Source organism: Rhinolophus sinicus, chromosome 16, assembly GCF_057876585.1.
Source record: "Rhinolophus sinicus isolate RSI-liver-muscle chromosome 16, RSI-T2T, whole genome shotgun sequence".
In the NCBI taxonomy this organism is placed as follows: domain Eukaryota; kingdom Metazoa; phylum Chordata; class Mammalia; order Chiroptera; family Rhinolophidae; genus Rhinolophus; species Rhinolophus sinicus.
In genome coordinates this window covers 90,280,961-90,302,289 of record NC_142516.1, presented here as the reverse complement: position 1 = coordinate 90,302,289, position 21,329 = coordinate 90,280,961, and the positions used below count along the sequence as shown (strand labels likewise).

The 21,329-nt window shown below is 43.0% G+C and overlaps 1 protein-coding gene across 1 annotated transcript in view; it reads left to right on the top strand.

Annotated features, from left to right (window-relative positions):
• The window catches only part of FRY (FRY microtubule binding protein), a 433,975-nt gene that overhangs the window by 37,321 nt on the left and 375,325 nt on the right, over positions 1-21,329 (top strand). The gene's annotated exons all lie outside the window — the stretch shown is intronic.

Below are 21,329 nucleotides of genomic sequence, written 5' to 3'. Positions count from 1 at the left end.
GTAGTTAAGTCTTCAAGTACTAGTAAAGTCTCAGCCCAGTGGTTAGGGTTGTTATTTTAGTATATCCACTGGAGAGGAATGAATGTATTTTAAAATGATATAAGGCCCATGATTTCAGGGTTTTTATGTGAGCTGCAATTTGCCTAAACGATTAATTATTTCCCCCTTGGGATTGTTTTCTCACTTAAGAAATGAAAAATATGGTTACGTATTATAAGGAGCTCATATAACACAATCCAAATGTAATTCCCGATGGGGAGAAAAGCTCCAGAGATTTTCTGTGTTGGAAGAGGCCCTAGAGCAACACCATCCAATAGAAATATAAGGTGAGCGTATCATACATCATTTTAAATTTCCAGTACACACCTTACAGCAAGTTAAAAGCAGGTGAATTAATATTAATAACACATTTTCTTTAGCCCATGAATCCAAAATGTTATCATTTTAAGATGTGATCGACATAAAATAAAGGGATTTTTCCATTTTTTCCCAACTGTCATTGAAATCTGGTGTGTATTTTACATCTGTAGCTCATCTCAAATTCAGACTAGCTACATTTCTTGGCTCAGTAGCCACATGTGGCTAGTGGCCACCTAGCTGGACAGCACAGCTCTGACCAAAGGCTTACAGGGGCCAGAGAGGCAAGAAAAATGGAGAAAGAGGCCAGATGGGACCCGTGGCAAGCGACGACTTTCCTAAAATGGGCCTTGGCCTGGCGGTCCTGCCATAGCCCTGTGCTGCCAGGTTTTGTCATTTTTCCAGGGAAGCCAGAAATTCAGAGTCCTGCGGGAAATTTCTTGATTTCTAAGTGTTAACAACTAATTCAAAACTTTTAAACCATCATACGGGCCTGGCTCTTGGGTGGCCAGTTTGTGGCCTCTGTTCCCAGCATTTCACATTTTAAACCACATAAGGTTCTCTGGCTCATCCAACAGCAGGATTAGCTTTGGTTAAGGATGGTAAAGATCCCCGTTTTTCACAAATACAGACATGTTTGAACATATTTTAAATTTATGGATTGTGTCCTGTATTAGAAATTGTTCAGTAGTTGTCTTTGTCCACCTGAGTTAGTGCCTTTAGGAGAGAAAGTTTCCCGTGTCACAGAACCTGGAGCTGGAAAGCCTTTGGGATAAAGCTCTTCATCACTTGTGCTGACTCATCCCTTCTGTACCTATTTGTCCAGTGTCCTCCCTCGTCTGCACGTATCTGGAGGGCAGGCAGAAACCTGCCCTCACTGTACCCCCAGCATCTGGGCCATGGCAGACTGTGGGCCAGAGTTGACTGAATCAACAAGTAAGTAAATAAATAACTTAAAACCCAAGGAGAAAGTGTTGGTAAAGATGTGAAAAAATTGGAACTCTTGTGCCCTGCTCATGGGGATGTAAAATGGTGCAGCCTCTTTGGAAAACAGTCTGGTGTGTGGCTCCTCAAAAAATTAGAAATGGAATTACCACATGATCCAGCAATCCTATTTCTGGGTATATACCCAAAAGATTTGAAAACAGGGGCTCAGAGAGATATTTGCACACCCGTGTTCATAGCAGCATGGACAGATGAATGGATAACAAAATGTAATATATGAGTATGCATACAGTGGACTATTATTATTCAGTCTTATAGAATAAGGAAATCCTGTCACATGCTACAACATGGATGAAACTTGAAGACATTATATTAAGGGAATTAAACCAGACACAAAAGGACAAATACTGTGTGATTCCATTCATCTGAGGTAGCAGATCAGTCGTATTCATAGAGACAGACAGTAGAATGGTGGTTACCTGGGGTGGGGGCAAGGGGGCTGAGGACTTACTGTTTAATGGGGAGAGAGTTTGTTTTGCAAGATAAAAAAGGCTCTGTGGATGGATGCTGGTGATGGTTGTACAACAATGTGAATATACTTAATGCCACTGAGCTATATGCTTAAAAATGGTTAAAATGGTCAATTTTATGTTTTGTATATTTTAACACAAAAAAGAAAACCCTAAATTTTTAAAAACTCAAGATGGTCTAATGATTTATCTAAAGCCATAATAGTTTGCTCTAGGGCTTATTTGTAGCCGTTTTGAGGTCGTATTTTTGAAGGATTTAAAGCTGAGAACCAGTAGACCTGGATCTTGGTCAATCACTTGATGTCATCACCTCACTCCCCACATACGTCCAGTCCTGTCTCCCTCAGAAAAACTTACCTATACTGTTAAACATGATGAAATGAAATTTGTGTGAGTATATGGACTAGATGAACCTGGGCTGCTTTTATTATACTTTGTGGAACTCGTGTGTTACTGAGATAGGAATTTCCTGCTAATGTTGCAAATGCTCAAGGTCCTTGGTGAATGGATGCCCAGCATGGTCGTTCCCGTTTAGTTAAAATGGCCGACTGAATGTAAAAGTATGCCTCTGTCACTGAGCAACTTTGTTTCCCTTTGTTGTTGTCTTTGTGATGATGATGCTTCCATGTGTGCTGAAATGCCCTTGGAGTCAGACTCTTCTCCCCTTCCTTCACCCACATGCAATGGGCTACCTCGTCTCACAATGCAGTGCCACCCCCTAAGGCCAGCATCTTCAAGGGACAGTCACCAGCTGGGGAGCTCTGTGGGCATCTGTTGTTCAAAGTAGCCATATCTCAGTGATTACACAAGGCACATGCATTTTAATATTTCCATTCTCTAGAGATTTGCTTTATTAGGAAAATAAGCTCTCAGCTTTCTGTCATGTGTCATATCGAGTCTCATAGTTGAAGGGGACATTATCTTGAAACAGGAAGCAAGCAAGATTCTGTGCTCATTCTAAGTCATAGATGACCCAGTTTATCCCTCCTTGTGTTTTAGAAATGAACACAGTCAAATGTCTTGCTCGTCGTTCCTTACAGGTAGCTTCTTCCCATTGTACTGAGAGCTTGTCACATCATGCGCTAAAATAAATTCACGACTGATTAAAAGACTGGATGCAGAAAACAGAATCATAAACATCAAGAAGAAAATATAGCTGAAAAGTAAACCTTTTTTTAGGGAAAGGCTGTTGAGGTATAAAAGCAATGAAAAAAATTACAAAAGAAAAATTGATGAATTTAAGTGCACTGATAAATTTAACTACAAACAGTTTCTACAGTCAAAATGTAATTTAAGCAACAAATTAGTAAAATATTTGCAACAAATATGATGGACAAAGGGTTAATATATAAATAAATCTCTCATATCTATAAAATAGTGGACAAGGGCTGTATTAGTGACATGACTTTTCTTTACAAAAGAAGAAATATAAGTGGTAAATATGTGTGAAAAAAGTAATTCTCTCTAGTAATTAAAGAATGCAAACTAAAATACGACGAAAGACTGTTTCTACTTATTAAACTGGCAGTTTTTTACAAAACAGTCCTCAACACAGGCATTCATATACTGGTGGGAGGAGTGTATGTTGAAAGAGACGTCCTGAAAAGTCATTTAGCAACGGATACTAAGAACTTTAAATGTGATCATACACATTTACTCAGAATCTGTCCTGAGGAAATAATTAGAAATACCAGTATTTATATATAAGGGTGTTCACGGCAGCAGGATTTGTAGCAGTGAAAAACTGGAGATGAGGTGAATGAACAGGGAAAGATTATATATATATATGTACATATTTAATCGATGATGACATTAATAATCAGGAATCCAAAGAATGAAAGAATATTAAAGTGTTCAATGTGAATTGTGCACAGTTATATAATGTGTAATTGTACAATAAAACACCTACCTCTGGATGGCCAGTTTACAAATAATTTCAACTTTCTTTATACTTTTCTGCTTGTTCCAATTTTTCTACAATAAAAATACATTATTTTTCTAAGTAGAAAAAAGTTTTTAAAAACTGAATTGCCACCAAAACAGACTTATTATGAAAAAGACTCATCCTTTCCCTATACCGTGGATGACCCTGACTCATCTCCCATATCCATGAAATTGCCAAGTCCTGTGTAGTCTTCCGCTCCACACCCCCTAAACCTGCCCTTCTGTGCCCCTCCCCCATCAGCCCTAAGTGTGGTTAATTAGGTCTTTGTTACTCATAGCCTGTTCAAAAGCTTTCTGTGAGCCTCCGCTGCCCTGGGTTTGAATTCTGTCCCACGCTCTGCATGCACCACTCTCAGTGATGAGCCTCTAGCCTCGTCTCCTGCTGGTCCTCAAACTCCCCTGGGGACGTCAGCCAGACGATCCTCTCCTGCACTTGTGCTCTCATGTCTCTACGATATTCCGTCCACTAACAGTAGCCTTGTTCATTCATTTAATCCATAGACAGTCACTAAACAAATTTCATGTGCCAGGCAATTGGGGCACAAGAATGAATGAAACACAAGTCTGTGGCTTAGAAGGGCTCGCAGTCATCTTGGGGAGACAAAAATAAACTAGTTATATTTTGTATAAGTGCTAGTTCTGTTAAATATGGTGCCCAATGGTGGAACTGGGATTTGAACCAGGTTGACCTGCCTCCAGAGCCATTTTGCTTCAAGGTTAGGAAACATAAAAGCCACCGCAGGGGTCTGATGTGGCTGTCTCCGGGGTGTATGTTGGAGAGGAATGGGAGCTGAGGCTGCAGAATGGCCATGTATGCTGTGCTGGGGGTTAAAACTTAATCCTCTTTATAACCGGAATAGCAGTAATTAATAATGAATACTCCGTGCCACACTCTGTTCTAAGGGATTTGTATAAATTAACTCAGTTAATTCTCACAACTACTTTGTGAGTTAAAACAACTGTAACTTTTTATAGATAAGGAAACTGAGGCACAGAAAGATTAAGTGATTTGCACGATGTCACATAGTAACTGGTTCCAGAGTCTGAGCTCTGTATGACTGTGCTTCAGTAATTTATTTTGTGGTTTAGTTTTGTCTCTGCAAATAGATTGTGAAACATGAAAGATCAAAGACCATCTTAGGCATCTTTGTATCCCTAGTAGAACTCTATGCATTGTCACCAGTAAATATGAACTGGATCGGATGGGATCGGATTGGATTGGATCGGATTGGAATGGAATGGAGTTGAGTTGAAGAAAGAGCTTTCAAGGTCTCCTGTGAAATACTCGTACTTGCTTTGATAATCATCCAGACCTATGTTGTAGGGGGAGAGTGGAGGGGAAAACGGGACTGTTTATTCCACCACCCTAATTGAACAACATCTGTGTGGGCTGAATTCACACTATAGGCAGACCTTGGAGATAATTGTGGGTTTGATTCCAGACCACAGCAATAAAGCAAGTATTGCAATAAAGCAAGCTGTAATCTTTTTGCTGGTGGAAAGCTTTGCCTTCAGTTTATAAAAAGTGCCACATCTGTGAAGTGCAGTAAACGAAGTGTGCCCGTAGGCAGTCTCACCTGGCAGAGTTGGGGTCCCTTCCAGTGGAGGCTGTCATGACGGTCTCCTGTTGACCCTCCCACTGGTTCAAAACTAACTTGACTGAACGGCTCTAAGAACTTGATTCTGGAATATGAGAGGCTCTAGCTTTTAAAACTCACTTATTCTAAGCCTGTAGCTTTCTGGTTGAAAGCAGGCCCTACTGGTTCAGAGTCCGGCAGTAGAGTCCTAACGTGTAAGTTTACAGGGGATGCGGCGGATGGAACACGTGTCTCCCGTTTAATCCCAAAGTAGCGCGGAGCGCGTGTGACGAGTCCTACAGTTTCCACACGGCTGTTGGTTGACTGACCTGTGCAGCCACAGGTGGGAATGTCACTGAAGACTTGTGTGCCTGAGTGCACAGAGGGTGGAATGCTGCAGCCTTTCTCTTCACCCCCACCCCTCACCCTCACTCACACAGGCGGGAGGGGCAAGCTGCCAGGGGTCAGGTGAGGACACAGCCCTTCTCATTCCAACTATAGCATCTTGTTTGCTCTAGCAGAGCAGGTGGGTGGAGGGGGAGACAGGCAAGAGTGAGGACATCCCACTGTTGCCCTCTCCTCCCGTGGCTTTGTCATAGTTTCCCATGTCGCCGCCCTCACCCCGTCCCCACTCGTGAGCCATCCTTAGCCTTTGAGCCAGGCTCAACAAAGCCATCTTTAATAACAATAAGAGCTGCTAACATTGGGCACGGTTACCAGGTGCAAGACTCTGTGTTCTGATGGGAGGTCAGAGCCTTCACCTGGGAGCCATGCGTTCATCTTTCTGAGCTGCTTTTGCCAGGTCCGGAGAAGCTTCGTGAATGGCCTGCAATGGGGGAGCCAAGACTCAGCTCAAGCTGTGTCACTGGGGCCCGGGCTCTCAGCCTTTTGTGCAGCTCTTTTCTTGGCCACAAAACTTCTGCCTCTGAATTCTTCCTGCTTCCACCTCTAGCCAGAAATCATTCATCCCTCTAACAAACTTGCATGGTGCTTTATCTGTGTTTCTTTTATGGGCCTTACCAGTGTTAACATCCTATTATCAATATTGTAGAAAGTAGTCCCTTTTCCTATTTTCCAAGGCCTGGAGGCAGAGTCCATTTCTTATTCCTTGGCGTACTTTCCACTGCGCCAGGTGGAAGGTGTTGCACCCTCGGACAAGACTAAGCAAACTTGTTTCTGATCAGATATGCCTCTTCTGAGCACCTGCGCCTTCCTAGGAATTTGGGAATCTATAAGACTATCTGCAAAATTGTTTTAACTCAGATTTTGTAGAGAAAAGTAAAGATTTACCTGAGAAAGTCTGAATCACGGTTTTCCTAACAAAACCAGGCAAATCATATGCCATAGCCAGCCTTTCAGCGCCTCCCGCTTGGGCCCCTGCTCCTCGCTGTGTCCTGGTGCTGTTCAGAGCTCATTAGCCCCCCGGTCTGCTCTGAACCTCCTCTGATTCCTGCTTCTGGGGTGCTGCCCCCTGTCTGAGCACCCCGTATATTTAGTGGCACAGTCAAAAGTCCTGTGGGTCCTCTGGCTGCAGGCACCGCCCGCACGTTACTTCAAGTTCGGAGTTTTAAGGATCTAGTCATTATTCACTGTTTTCCGAAGTTCCTGTATTACATAAATTTATCCACATGGATTTCAAAACATTCTGAGAACTACTTTCTGCAACTATTTATTATGCCACGAATGCCACTCATATTCCTCTCTCTCTCTCTCTCTCTCTCTCACTCCCCCTCTCTCTGCAAGGCTGCTTCCCTCTAATCTTGCTTCTTGGGCTGTGACAAATGAGAAAGGTTTTAAGTTCATATCCTGACCCAGTTTTTGGCAGAAGAGAGCTGTTTTGAAGATGAACCCAACTCTATAATACCTCCCACGTCCCACCCTTAAACATCTTTCTGGATGCATTACTCAAGATTTCTATGCTTTTAACATTTCATAATCACTGATTTCTGAGCTATGTTAGCACAGTATTCTGTCCATAATTATGCACAGATGTTTGTCAATAAGTGAACCAGTGGGGGAAAGGGGGAGAGAGACACCGTGGGTCCAGGTTTGTTAGTACAGGCAATGCCAGCTTCTCTCCCTAACAGGACGTCCAGTCACAGCACCACCACCATCAGCCATCCCTGGTGCTTTCAGTAAATCTCAGCAGTGCTCAGGCTTGTGCTGCCGTCAGCCCTGCCTGCAGCAAACCCACGCCCGGCCCTGCTGCCTCCCTCCGCATAGCAAGGATTCCAGCCCATCTGGCCCGTGGTCCCTGCACCTGGGCACAGAGCTGTCTGCTGTGACCCCCAAGGGAGAAGGCATGAGTCCCTCTGGGTCATGCTTGTGTGAAAAGGCTGCAGACAGAGAAGTCGCCGAAGCCAGGCTGCCTGAGCCCTTGAGTGACTGAGCCCTGCTTCTGCCACCACCACCTAAGGTCACTGAATACCCAGCCCTCCCTGGAGATGGGTTTCTGGCAGAGCTACTCAACCCTGCCATGGCCAAAGATGAAGGTGTGGTCTTGCCATTTGCTGAAGTTCAAGATGACACCAAAATTGTGGCCCAGTAGAGCCAGTGCTGACTCCCCATGGCTGTTCGCTGGCACTGCCACCAGTCCTGGCCCTGCCGCTTCACCCAAGCCGTGGTGGACGCTCCAAGGCCAGAACAGATGTCCCTTCCCTCAGAGTTGCAGCCTGTCACAAGAGCTCCAGTGGCTTGGCTTCTTATTTCACTCACGCAGCCCGAGAGTGTCCTGCCGAGGGAGCCACCTGTGACTACATGCCTTGACAAGGATTCTAGAATAGGTCACTCCAAGGACATAGACCAGGATCCCTTCTGTGCCCACCCCCTGGTACAGAGGCAGTTCCACTGGTTCCATCTCTGCCTCCCTCCCTCCCAGAGGCTTCCTCTCTCAGGCACTTCTGTCCTTTCCCCCATCTAGTGTTAGTCAAGGGACTGTCATCAGAGAAATGTGAATAACTTGGAATCCTAAAGGGAAGGGGCTGGGGCTCCTATCACTGTACTCAGTGACCCCTCTGCTTCCAAGTAAACTAGTGAGTGTGACCAGATATATGTGAGAAGGACTCCACCGGCCGTCACCCAGCAGGGTCTCAGCCCAGGCCTGGGGTCCACCCACATGGACTGTCACGTAAACAGTCCCCGTACTGCCTGTAAGCAGAGGGAAATCTCATAGTAACTGAGAGCCACAGCTTTCTTCCAGATAGGTTACCTTTTATTTCTGTTCACTTCTTTTAATTTAGAAGTGTATTTGTTATTGATGTAAGTTTCACAAGGAAATACTTGCAAAGTATTTGTAAATTTTTCCATATAAAATACTTTTAATGTATCAAAGACTAACTATATAAAAGACTTTTAATGTATAAATTTTTTTTCCAAAGAATGAATAATGCCATAAAGTAACACTTAGCATCTGGAGATAATCAAATGGACATTTAGATGTCACAGCACTGTTTTCTACTCGGTGGATTGTGACCCACAGGGGAGGCATAATCAACATTTTTAATGACATAAAGTAGAACAGAACAGACTAGAAAATGTGAGTGCCCTACACTTAGTAAGGCTAAGTATTTCATGAAACTTTATTTGAGCTGTGTGTATATAAATCAGAGTGTGTGTGTGCACGCGTGCACATGTCCTGTGTGTCCTGGGGCTCTGTGTAAAAGCACGCCTCGTCATGGGCTGTGGTCAAGCAAAGGTTGAAAGTTGCAGCACCGGGGGCCCCTCCCAGCCCTGGCCGAGCCCCCTCCTCCCTCACTGTAGCATCAGCCTCTTTGGATCTGCCACCCTTTCTCCAACTTCCAAATGCCTTTTCTTTCTTCAAAGCCAAATGATGCATTCCTGACTGGGTGTGCCATGATTGAGCCTTTGTTGTTCTTGTTGTTTTTAACTCTTCCATGATATCTGAGGGGAGAATCAGGAACAGTGACAAGCAGACAGGAGCTAAGTGGCATTCCATTGCTCCCACGTGAATAACTCCTGTTGCTATTTTTAAATGTTGCTCAGCTTAATGTAGGATTTCTGCTGTGCAGAATGCACACCTATACCAGTGGTGTGTGTGTGCTATGGTGCATCAGCCCTGCCCAGGTAAGATGTGCAGAGAGCTACCTGCCTCTATAGCAGAGGTCAGCTAACATGGTGGGCCCTTTAAAAGGCTTGAGAATGGTGCAGAATGGCCCGTGTAGCTACTGAATTCCTCCTGTGGGGCTCCATGGGTGACAGTAGTTCAGTGGTACCAGTGAGCAAACCCTCCAATGTTTGTACAATGAGCAAACACTTAAGCTCCTACTAAGTGCCAGGCCCTCAAGCATCTGACTGGCTGCCAGCTACTGCAGGCCTCCTCTCAGACGCGGGTCCTCATCACAGTGCCTGGAGTATTTGGAAAATGTCCCGTCAGACATGGCAACTCATTTCCTTAAGACAGAAGTTGGAGTTGAAAGGAGGTTCAGTGAGAAGGAGCATAACAGTCCCAGGTTTCCAGCCCTTTTGTGCATAACTATTAACAGATACTTGGCATAAAAGGTATCTAGCGTTGTCATCTCTCATAATAGTGGCAGGACTTCGAGTTGGATGTGCATTGTTAATTCTCCATTTGCTTGTCTTCAGTTACTGGGCACATTTCTGTGTCCCTGGATGACAGTGAGAAACCAATGCAGGACAGCAGGCTAAGGCAGGGGCAGATGAATCTCCCTGTGGCCTGGATTTCTTGTCAAGTCTCCTGATTTGCTTAGTAAACAAAAGGGAGACAGTACAGTTTTAAACACACTGTCTGTACTTTTGCTTCATGGAATTAAACAGAACTCTATTTATCTGGGGTGGTGAGGAGGTGCAGGATTTATGTTTTTAATGCATCAAAAGTTCTAAGAGTTGACACAAAACATCCCTGAAAACAAATAATGTAAGAAGGACTTATGTTATAGGGGAAGGTGAGGCAGAAGGCTTGGGGCCTGTGCTCTGTACCAACCAAGCCACCTGAGCCTAGTCACTAACCTCTCTGAGACACAATTTCTGCGTGTGCCAAGGGTCTTGCAAAGCAGCTGTGAGTATGCAGTGAGACACACACATGCCGCTGCTCTCAACCAGAGCACCGCACCGCTGCTTTTGGTCGCCTAGTGAGCAGTACCGTACAACCTGCGCCAGGTAACGTAACGCCACTGTGCCGTCTCCTTTGTAACTGGCCCTGTGGTGACGAGCAGAGAGCGTGTGTGCTGTGAGGCCACTGCCTGTTCATCTGAGACGCCGTAGAGCCTGTCACATGGAGCAGTCTAGGCACTGGCTTTTCCCATCTTGGGCACACATCCATTATTCACCAGCCGGGCTCCTGCTGGACATCTTATAGAATTCTCCATGGCACAGAGCACCTCATTTCTACCGTAATTGGAAACAGACGCATTAATACTAGGTTTCTTCAGCTTTAGATTATTCCGTATGTCAGCTGATTCTGCAAATGCTTTTCTCTTTTTCTCCTTCTCTTTCTTACGCGAAACTTTATATGAAGACTCAGAAACTAAGGTCTGGCTATCATTTTCTCTTTTCACTGTCAATTATGAGATCATACTTCAATATACCCATCATTCAGCTTTTGAGAGAAAAGGTATAAAGAAGAATTTCTGCTTACTTTACTTTTACAGCATGTGGCTTATAGTGTTGAATGATATAGTATCAAATATGTTTCCTGCTCTTTTCAAATAAGTGTAATTCAAAATTACATATATTACAAATTATTACTTTTTATTGCATAAAGAGAAAATTGTTTACAGTATCTGGTCTCTGATATTTCCTTCCATATGTAAAACATAATTCATAATATTAAGACCATGATTTCAGAAAATATGGACATAAAGAAATTCATCCTTTTAAAGTGTTTTTATTTTCTTATTCACCATGGGTACAAGCAAAGGACACAAAACCACGTTGAGGCAGGGGCCACGTGGTGCCATTGGTGCTCTCTCGTGATAGGACAGATAATCGTGCCTTCAGCGTCTCACAGGAAAGAACTGAGGGTTCCCAGAGAGAGGCAGCCCAGCTCAGAAAGAAGCAGAGACTACAGTTATACAACAGTGATGGCCTTTATCTGTGGGGTACAGTAGAGCCCCTTGGTTCATGCTCAGCGGTGGGTACAGGCTGAATGACTTCTGCTATGGAGTCATGAAAATCAGATGGTGGTGATTTCTCAGGAGAAAAGTAACATTCTTAAAGAGATGTCAGAACAACACAATTAGACATGCCCCGTATTTGTTTATCAGAGTGCCCGAAGATGGCCATCAGTCATATTGTTGCTAAGTCACAAAACAGGCAGTGGGGTGACCGTCATCTACAGTCAGGAGCTTTCACAGTCTGAACAATCAGGTATTGAAATGAGTGGCATTTTAAAAAACAAGTTATATAAATCAAGGAGTCCAAGAAGGAAATTAATAAAACCACTGTTCAGCACCGTGGAGCGTTTTGCCCAGAGTCTAACATCCTGAGAACAGCAAATGTATTCTCCAGCGTCCTCACTGCCCTGTTGTATTACAGGGCATTTGAGAGATGATATTGTGCTACGTGAAATCTTTCTGAAACATTTCTACTTTTATTTTTTTATTAAGACCTTATTTTTTAGAGCAGTTTTAGGTTCACAGCAAAATGGAGAAGGTACAGAGAATTCCCATATCCCCTATTATCAAATCCCCATTTATATGTATTTTCATGAATGACTGGGTATTATTTTTGACAATATTTACCTATCCAAATCTTTCCAATTTTTGTTAAGTTTTCATGTTAAGAAATATCCATTTATTCAATAAACGTTTTTTTCAGCATCTATTGTAAGCTAAGGACTTGTTAAGACTAGGGGTATTGATCCCAGCATCCAGGAGAGTGTGCGTTACATACAGACTCTGAATATGTAGTGAATTGCATAGGAGGTAAAGAAAATGCAGCCTTGAGAAACTCGATGGACTCGTGATCTAATAGCTGGGTCGGAAGATGGAGGAGAAAGACATACAAATTGAACACTACAGTGAAGTAGAGTTACTTATAACAGACACCAAAAAATACTATAAAAGTGAATGGCAAAAATCTTCTCCTATTTGGTTGGTTGCATCTTTATTTTGTCGATGGTTTCTTTTGCTGTGTAGAAGCTTTTTAGTTTGATATAGTCCCATTCATTTATTTCAGCTTTTACTTCCTTTGCTTTTGAGGTCAAATTCATAAAATCCTCTTTGAATCCAAGGTCCATAATTTTAGTGCCTATGTTTTCTTCTATGCAGTTTATTGTTTCAGGTCTTATGTTTAGGTCTTTGATCCATTTTGAGTTAATCTTGGTACACGGTGACAGATAGCAGTCTAGTTTCATCCTTTTGCATATGGCTTTCCAATTCTCCCAGCACCGTTTATTGCAGCTTTATTTACGGTGGCTAAGACATGGAAACAACCAAAGTGTCCTTTGGTAGATGATTAGATAAAGAAGACATGGTACATACACACAATGGAATACTACTCTGCCATAAGAAAAGATGAAATAGTGCCATTTGTGACAAAATGGATGGATCTTGAGATTATTATTCTAAGCGAAATAAGTCACACAGGCAAAAGTCAAGAACCATATGATTTCACTGACATGTAGGATATAAAACTGAAAGCAACAATGGAACAAAACAAACAAAGAAACAAAAACTCTAATAAAGAAACAAAACAATAGTTTAGTGGTTACCAGAGGGTAAGGGCAGAGGGTTATGGTAGAGGAGGGTAAAGGGAATCAAATATATGGTGGTGGAAGGAGAACTGACTCTGGTGGTGAACTCGCAATGTGACATATAGATGATGTAATACAGAATTGTACACTTGAAAGCTATGTAACTTTACTAACCACTGTCACCCCCAATAAATTTTGATTATAAAAAAAAAGTGAATGGCAAATGAAAACATCTTCAGAAAATGTTAAAGTCAAAAGATACCACGTTTCATTGGTATTTACACCTACAAAAGTCCACTTTGACGGACTCTCAAACTCACGGCCAATTATATTTGTAGAAAAAAATTAAATGAAGTTGGTTCAATATGATTTTCCCAGAAATAAGAATAGAATAAGAATTTGCATTTCTGAGCAAGGTCTTAATACCCAGTATGTTTCAAATAATGGACATAAGCACCATGTTTAGTCAACCATTTAGCCACTATAAATTGTATACTTTTTACTGTACAGATTAAGCTTCCTACCGCATGAAATTGCATTTAACATGACATGGTATTATGCTTAGTTCTCACTTTTGTCAGTTTTGCTCTATTTTACTACAACTCTTCAAAAGATCAAATAATTCATGGGTGGTAGACTTGAGATTAAGTTGTGATATGCATCTTTAAGGGGGATTTTGGAAATACTTAGGATTTCTTGATGGCGTGTTTGAGAAACTCATATAGAGTGTATTTTCATTTTTGTGCTCATTCTCCTATTTAACGCTCCTAAAGCAGGCTACAGATTAGAACCCAGTATCAATCTTTCAGTATTTGAAGATAAATCCTTTTGTGGAGACATCTCATCTATAGCAACTGTTTTATCTTGAACTCCAACAAAATGCATAATTGACCAATGTGACTTCATAGTCCAGTTTTACTATTTATGCTTTATTTGCAACAGCATTACTTCCTAGTGTTTTGCTATTTTTGTTGCAAATATCTAGTAATTTTTTAAGCAGGCCTGGGTCTGAGTTGGATCCCAGCTTACTCACTGTGTAATTTGGTACAATTTACCTCTCAAATCCCCATGTCCCCGTCTGTAAAATGAAAGTGATAAGGTTTGTGTGGGGAATCAAGGAATGACCTCCTGACGTGCATAGCCCCACGTCATGCACATGGTAATGTAAGTGACAGGATGTGCTCGGCGTGTAGCCCGCACAGCTCACCGTGGCAGCCCCGCTGGGTTCTTAGTGTTTTTGTTATAATTTTGGGCAAAAGGTGTTCCGATTTCAAAACAGTGGACTTGTCTATAAACTTAGATTGTGATCTTGTTTTAAATTGGAACTTTAAGTTAATAGAAAAAAAAAAAAAAATGTCAGAGATGTCGCTAAGCAAGAGCAGGAAACACTCCCAAAGACTGGGTGCTTACAGAATGGGCAGGAGGAAGGCAGAATGTCTTATGCTCGCTCCAGGAAAGGTTTAAATAGGGTGCAGTGCCAAGCTTGAGGAAAAAGTGTCTTCATGTAATTTTGACTGGAAAAACATCACAAAGAGCCAGCCTCCTAGAATGACAAGTTACAGGCTCATTGTGAGCCCAGGCACCTTGAGTCCTCAATGTCTCTTTATTCAGAGGGCACACATCTGAAACGGCAGTGTCAACCAGAGGAACCCACCGCCTCCACACAGCCCCTTGTCCTTGACTGCAGCCCTCCTAAGGGGCTGTAGGGGCATCAATGTGCCACTGTGACAGCTTTGGGTAAGAGCAGTGCCCCTGGCCCGGGCGGCAGAGCTGGCCATGGCTCTGAGGAGGAGGGGAGTAAGAGCTGCTTTCCCACCCTCAAGCCAGGACTCCACCCTCTGAATAAAGCAGACTTCATAGCAGCCTAACTAAGGGGTGCCATGAGGTTTCAGGGAGCTGAAAACCACAGCAGAGCTCTCTCCTGACTGGGCATGACTTGAAGACAAGAAAAAGAGATCATTTTAGACCACAAACTTGGACCTTGTGAATAGAAAGAGAACGGTGTAAATAAAGAAAGGAAAACAAAGTGGAGGAAACTCATAACAAGGAAAAAAATGATAAGGTTTAAACTACTGGATCCTGGGGTTGGGAGACTGGGAAAGGGATAAAGAAGTACAAATTGGCAGTTACAAAACACGGGGATGTGAAGGACAGCACAGGAAATATAGTCAATAATATGGTAGTAACTATGTGTGGTGCCAAGTGGGTGCTAGACTTATCGTGCTGACCACTTCCTAAGTTATATGAATGTCTAATTACTATGGTGTACACCTGAAATTAATGTGAAATAATATTAAATGTCAATTGTAATTTAAAAAAGTTTTTAAATTTAAAAAATCATCAGACCATTATCATATTAAATTTAAAAAATAAATAAATTTACTTTGATCTTAAAAAACAAACAGAAAAGCCCCACTGGATCCTAAGATCAGACACAATTTTTTAAATACCCTAAAAACTAATACTGGAGAGTTTAAATCTTAACCCAGCTGTCGTTACTTTTATTTATCCTTTGTGTAATTAATACACGTGATTAGGACCTGTGCAGTATCATATGTGATGCCCTCCATGGTCTCTTGTACAGACCTTCCAGGATACCATGCCTACCCGCCTCTGAGTTTCCTACAGCTACGGTAACAAATCACTACTAATGTAGCTGCTTAAAACAACAAAGATCCTTTCACTTATATTTCTGGAGACCAGAAATCTAAAATGGGTCCACATGGCAGCATTCCCTCTGGAGATTCCGGGGGAAATCCTTCCCTGGCTTTTCCCGGCTTCTAGGCACTGCCTGCCCTTCTGGCTCATGGCCCTGCAAGCTGACCTCTGCCTCCGTAGTCACATCTCCCTCTCTCACTCTGGTCCTCCTGTCCCTCCTTGTAAGGATCCTGTTGTTGGACTTAGGGTCCACCCAGATAATTCAAGTTATCACCCCAACTCAGGCTCTTGAACTTAATCTCATTGCAAAGTCCCTTCTGCCATGCAAGACGGATTGCCCACAGGTTCCTGGGATTAGGACGTGGGCATCTCAGAGGGCCCCTGAGTCAGCCAACCACATTGAGTCTGTGGAGTGTGTTAGACCAATGGCCTAGACTGCAGTCAGTCAGTGGAGAAAAAGGTGAAATGAGGGACGTGAAAGTTCATGCGAAGTCAGTTTGTCCTTGTAGAGAATTCCATAGTTTCATGCATTTTACATGTGAAAAGTGAAAATGTATTCAAGTATTATGATCTGAAAGAGGCTGTTTCTCCTTTAACATTCTGTCAATATTTTGATACTGGTGCATTTTCCAGGGCACCTGAGGGCCCACCACTGCCCGCGCATGCTGCCGTGAGCTCCAGGCAAACCACGTCACGCTGGCCCATTTCCTCCCTGTACACAGTTGCCTTTGCCTCCTGTTTATCATGTACACTGGTCATCAGCGCTGCCCCAGCAGTAACAGGAATGTGCAGTTTAGCACAGCACATCCCTCCAAAGACAGCCATGTTTTCCTGCTTCCTCTTGTGGCTCGTGGTAGCAGGGTGGTGCTGACAGCCGCAAGAAGAAAGCTCGTGGCAGATAGCTGCCCGGGGTGGGGGCCCTTGCTGCCGAGAAGGTGGTTGGGGGGCTGGACTGGTGACAGTGACGGGGCTGCCTGTGGAGAGGGAGAGGATATTGGGGTTCAGTGGCCGAGGGAGAGGATATTGGGGTTCAGTGGCCAAGGCAGAGCTCTGCGTTGGACCAGCTTCGCGTCCTGGGGTATGAAGCTGAGGGCTCAAGGGTGAAGGCACCTGCTACACTTGGAAGCGGGAGGGTGGGGATTGCTCAGAGATGCTCAGCACGGACTGGTCCACAGCTCAGTAGAGGCTGCCGGGGGCTCTCATTCTCCTCCCACCCCACAGGGAGGGCGTGTCCCAGGCCAGGGCCCAAGACTGACCCTCCCCAACCCTCTCTCTGCATGGCCACCTGAGCCATGCAGACAGCCCAGCTGCCCCGTCCCCTATCAACGGCCATGGGAAACCCCTCACATGTCCTGTCATGGGCTCCCTCACATAAAGCGGATTTGTTGATGCCTTATTAAAAATTCATATTTATCGAGTATTACTAACGTGATAGATTCTACTATTAGCTTTGTACACGAGTTACGTCATTTAATCCTCAGAACTCTGTATTGAAAGTGCTCCTATTATTTTACAGAAAATGGGCCCAGAGTGACTAAGTAGCTTGCCCAAGGCCACCCGGCTAGCGAGTGGCACGGTTAAATCCAGGCTGGGGACATGGAGCCCAGCTGGGTCCTCTGCGGCTCCCCGCTGTGTGCTGCTGAGTAAAGACATCCAAGTCCACATGGATGACAGTGTGGACACTTGGGGTTTTACATGTATTCCTCCACGTAATCCTCAGAAAAGCCCTAGGCAGGCCCTGGTACTCTCGATGGAGACACAGAAGCACAGGAGGGGGATGGGTGAAGTAGGCGGCAGAGTTTAGTGAGCAGCCCACAAGGGTTGGATGCCAGGCAGCCTCTGTTGCGCTAAAAAGAAAATATGTTGTCATCGAGGTAACAGGCAATTTACAGCTGATGGAACTAAAATGATTGATGGAACTTACTAAGACTGTAGAGGCACTGTAATTGGTACTACACGGAAATGAATCCAGGAAAGATAAAGTCACATTCCATTCCTCAGGGAGTTTGCAGCCTGAAACAGAGGGCTCCGATGCAGCCAGGTATAAACTCAGATGACTCTGAGACAAGACAAGAGGGGTCTGGGTTCTGGAGTTCCGTCTAAAGACAGGATGAGGCCACACAACATCCGCAGCCTCTGCTGTTTGAGATTCTGTGTCACCTGTGTATGTAAGGGTACCCCATATGCTTGGCTATACCGCCTCCGGGGTACACTGTGAATGAGGCAAGTTCCTTAGCATGAGGAAGGAAGGGCCCCAGGCACAGGGACCCAGGAATAACAGTGCAGGGCAGCAGACAGGATGTGACAAGCCTGATCAGAGGGCTAGACCAGCAGGGCAGTGAAATGAAGGGTGTGAAATAAATTTTGGATGGGTGATAATAGTAAGTTCCTTAGGGGCCTTTCACAAAGGGATTAAGAAATAATTATGAACTAGTGAACATTAATTTAACATAATCAAGATTCTCTACAATCCTGCCTTTGGGGTTTGCATTTTTGTTTAGGAGAGTCTCATACTCAATTGAACCCTATAATGAATAGATTATGGTGAGATTTGGTTGTATTTTTAAGATGACCAGATACATGACTTGTGGGCCAGGAAAGTATTCATCTCAAAGAAGAGATGTATTCGTTTCCTACCGCTACTGTCACACAGAACCACCACTTAGTGGCTACAAACACAAACTCATTCTGTGACAGTTCTGCAGGTCAGAAGTCCAAGATGGCTCTCCCTGAGCTAAGGCCAAGCATGTGATTGCTCTCTGGAGGTGAGGGGAGAACCCGTTTTCTTGCCTCTTCCTCCTTCTAGATGCTGCCCATGTCCCTAGGCCCTTGGCTGCTTCCACCGTCTGCAAAGCCAAAATGACTACTTCTTACCCCACCCTCTCTCTGGTCCTCTCATTCATACTCACATCTTCCTCTTCCTGTCTCCTTTGATACCTGAATTCTGAAAGTCTTGGGATTATGCCATTCTCTTCCAAAATTATTCTACCATTTGTATGGCAGCGTTTCAGCTACAGGGTTATAAATGAAGATATAGTGATATGGATTAAGAGTGAGTGTTGGCTGAAACTAATAAATCAAAATACTTGGGAAAAAAAACAACAGTGAGTGTTGGCACGCGTGTTGCCAGGAGTTAGAAGCATATTAGGCATGCAGGAGCGACATGGAAAGAAAAAGAAGACGATGGAACAAGAGCTTTTTCCTGGTGAGCCTATTTTTTTTTAATTCCCCTTCACCTTCCCCCCTTTATTAAATTGTCAATTACAGTTGACATTCAGTATTATTTTATATTAATTTCAGGTGTACAGCATTGTGGTTAGACATTTATATAATTTAAGAAGTGATCCCCCTGACTAGTCTAGTGCCCACGTGGCACTATACATAGTTATTACCATGTTATTGACTATATTCCCTATGCTTTACATCCCCTATCTTGTAAATACCAATTTGTCCTTCTTAATCCCTTCACCTTTTTCACCCTATCCCCCAACCCCTATCTATCATCCCGACAAATTTAGTACTCATTTGACACCATACATAGTTATTACAATATTATTGATTATATTCCCTATGTTATACCCTACTTCCCCATGACTACTGTGCAACAACCAATTTGTACTTCTTAATCCCTTCCCCTTTTTTCACCCACACCACTAAACCCCCTCCCATCTGACAACCATCAAAGTGTTTTCTGTATCTATGTGTTTGTTTCTGTTTTGTTTGTTAATTTTGTTCTTAGATTCCACATACAAGTGAAATCACATTGCATATGTCTTTCTTTGTCTGACGTACTCCACTCAGCACAATTCCTTCCAGGTCCATCCATGCCACCACAGATGGCAAAAACCCATTTTCATCCATGGCTGAGCAATATTCCATTTGTATATATGAAGACAGACAATTAAGTTGGCGAATTCATCCTAGAAAAATTGCTACATACCTCATTGCTGAATATCACTATGGTCACCTTTGAAGTACTCCCCTTGGGAAGCTATGCACTGATGCCAGCACCTAGTCCACCCTTCAAAGCAATTTTGGAACTCTTTCTGGAATGGCCATCAGACCTGTTGTCGTATTATGCTTGATGTCCTGAATGTCATCAAAATGTCTTCCTTTCAATATTTCCTTTATCTTCGGGTAAAGAAAGAAGTCATTGGGAGCCAGGTCAGGTGAGTAGGGAGGGTGTTCCAATACAATTATTTGTTTACTGGCTAAAAACTCCCTCACAGATAGTGCCGTGTGAGCTGGTGCATTGTCGTGATGCAAGACCCATGAATTGTTGGTGAAAAGTTCAGGTCATCTAACTTTTCCACACAGCCTTTTCAGAACTTCCAAACAGTAAACTTGGTTAACTGTTTGTCCAACTGGTACAAATTCATAATGAATAATCCCTCTGATATCAAAAAATGTTAGCAACATCCTTGCAACAAGTTCGCGAACTTAATTGTCCTGATCTCATATGTACCACCTCCTCTTTATTCATTTTTCCATCGAGGGACACCCAGGCTGCCTCCACATCTTGGCCATTGTAAACAATGCTGCAATGAACATATGGATGCACATGTCCCCTCAAAGTAGTGTTTTAGGTTTCCTCAGATAAATACCCAGAAGTGGGATTACTGGGTTCTTCTTTGTCACTTGTTATAGCCTTTGTTTTAAAGTCTATTTTGTCTGGTATAAGTATTGCTACCCCAGATTGTTGTTATTTGTTTCCATTTTCATGAAATATCTTTTACCCATCCCTTTACTTTTCGTCTGTGTGTGTCTTTCAATATGAAGTGAGTCTGGTTTTCTTATTCATTCAGCCCTCCTATGTTTTTGGATTGGAGATTTTAATCCACTTACATTGAAAGTAATTATTGTTAAATATGTAGCTATAGCCATTTTATTCATAATTTGGGGGGGTTATCATCCCTGTCTTTAAAAAGTCCCTCTAAGATTCCTTGTAATACTGGTTTGGTGGTAACGAAGTCCTTTAACTTTTTCTTGTCTGGGAAGCTCTTTATCTGTCCTTTGGTTTTAAATGATGGCCTTGATAGGTAGAGTAATCTTGGTTGTATTTCCTAGCTTTTCATCACGTTGAATATTTCATGCCAGTCCCTTCTGGCCTGCAAATTTTCTGTTGAGAAATCAGCTGACAATCTTATGGAAGCTCCCTTATAAGTTACTAGTTGCCTTTCTTTTGCTGCTTCTAGGATTCTCTTTGTCTTTAACCTTTGCCATTTTAATGATAATGTGTCTTGGTGGAGGCATGTCTAGGTTCATCTTGTTTGGGTCTCTCTACACTTCCTGGGCTTGTATGTCTATTTCCTTTGCCAGGTTAGGAAAGTTTTCAGTCATTACTTCTTCAAATAGGTTCTCAATCCCTTGCTTTCTCTCTTCTCCTTCTGGTAACCCAATGATGCAAATGTTGTTATGCTTGATATTGTCCCAGAGGTCTCTTAAACTATCCTCACTTTTTGGGTTCTTTTTTCTTTTTGCTGTTTTGATTGTTTTTTTCCTGCTACCTTGTCTTCCAAATCAGTGATTCGATCTTCTGCTTCATCTAGTCTGCTGGTGATTCCTTCTAGCGCATTCTTCATTTCAGTTATTGAAGTATTCACTTCTGACTGGTTCTTTTCTATGGTTTCTATGTACTTTTGTATG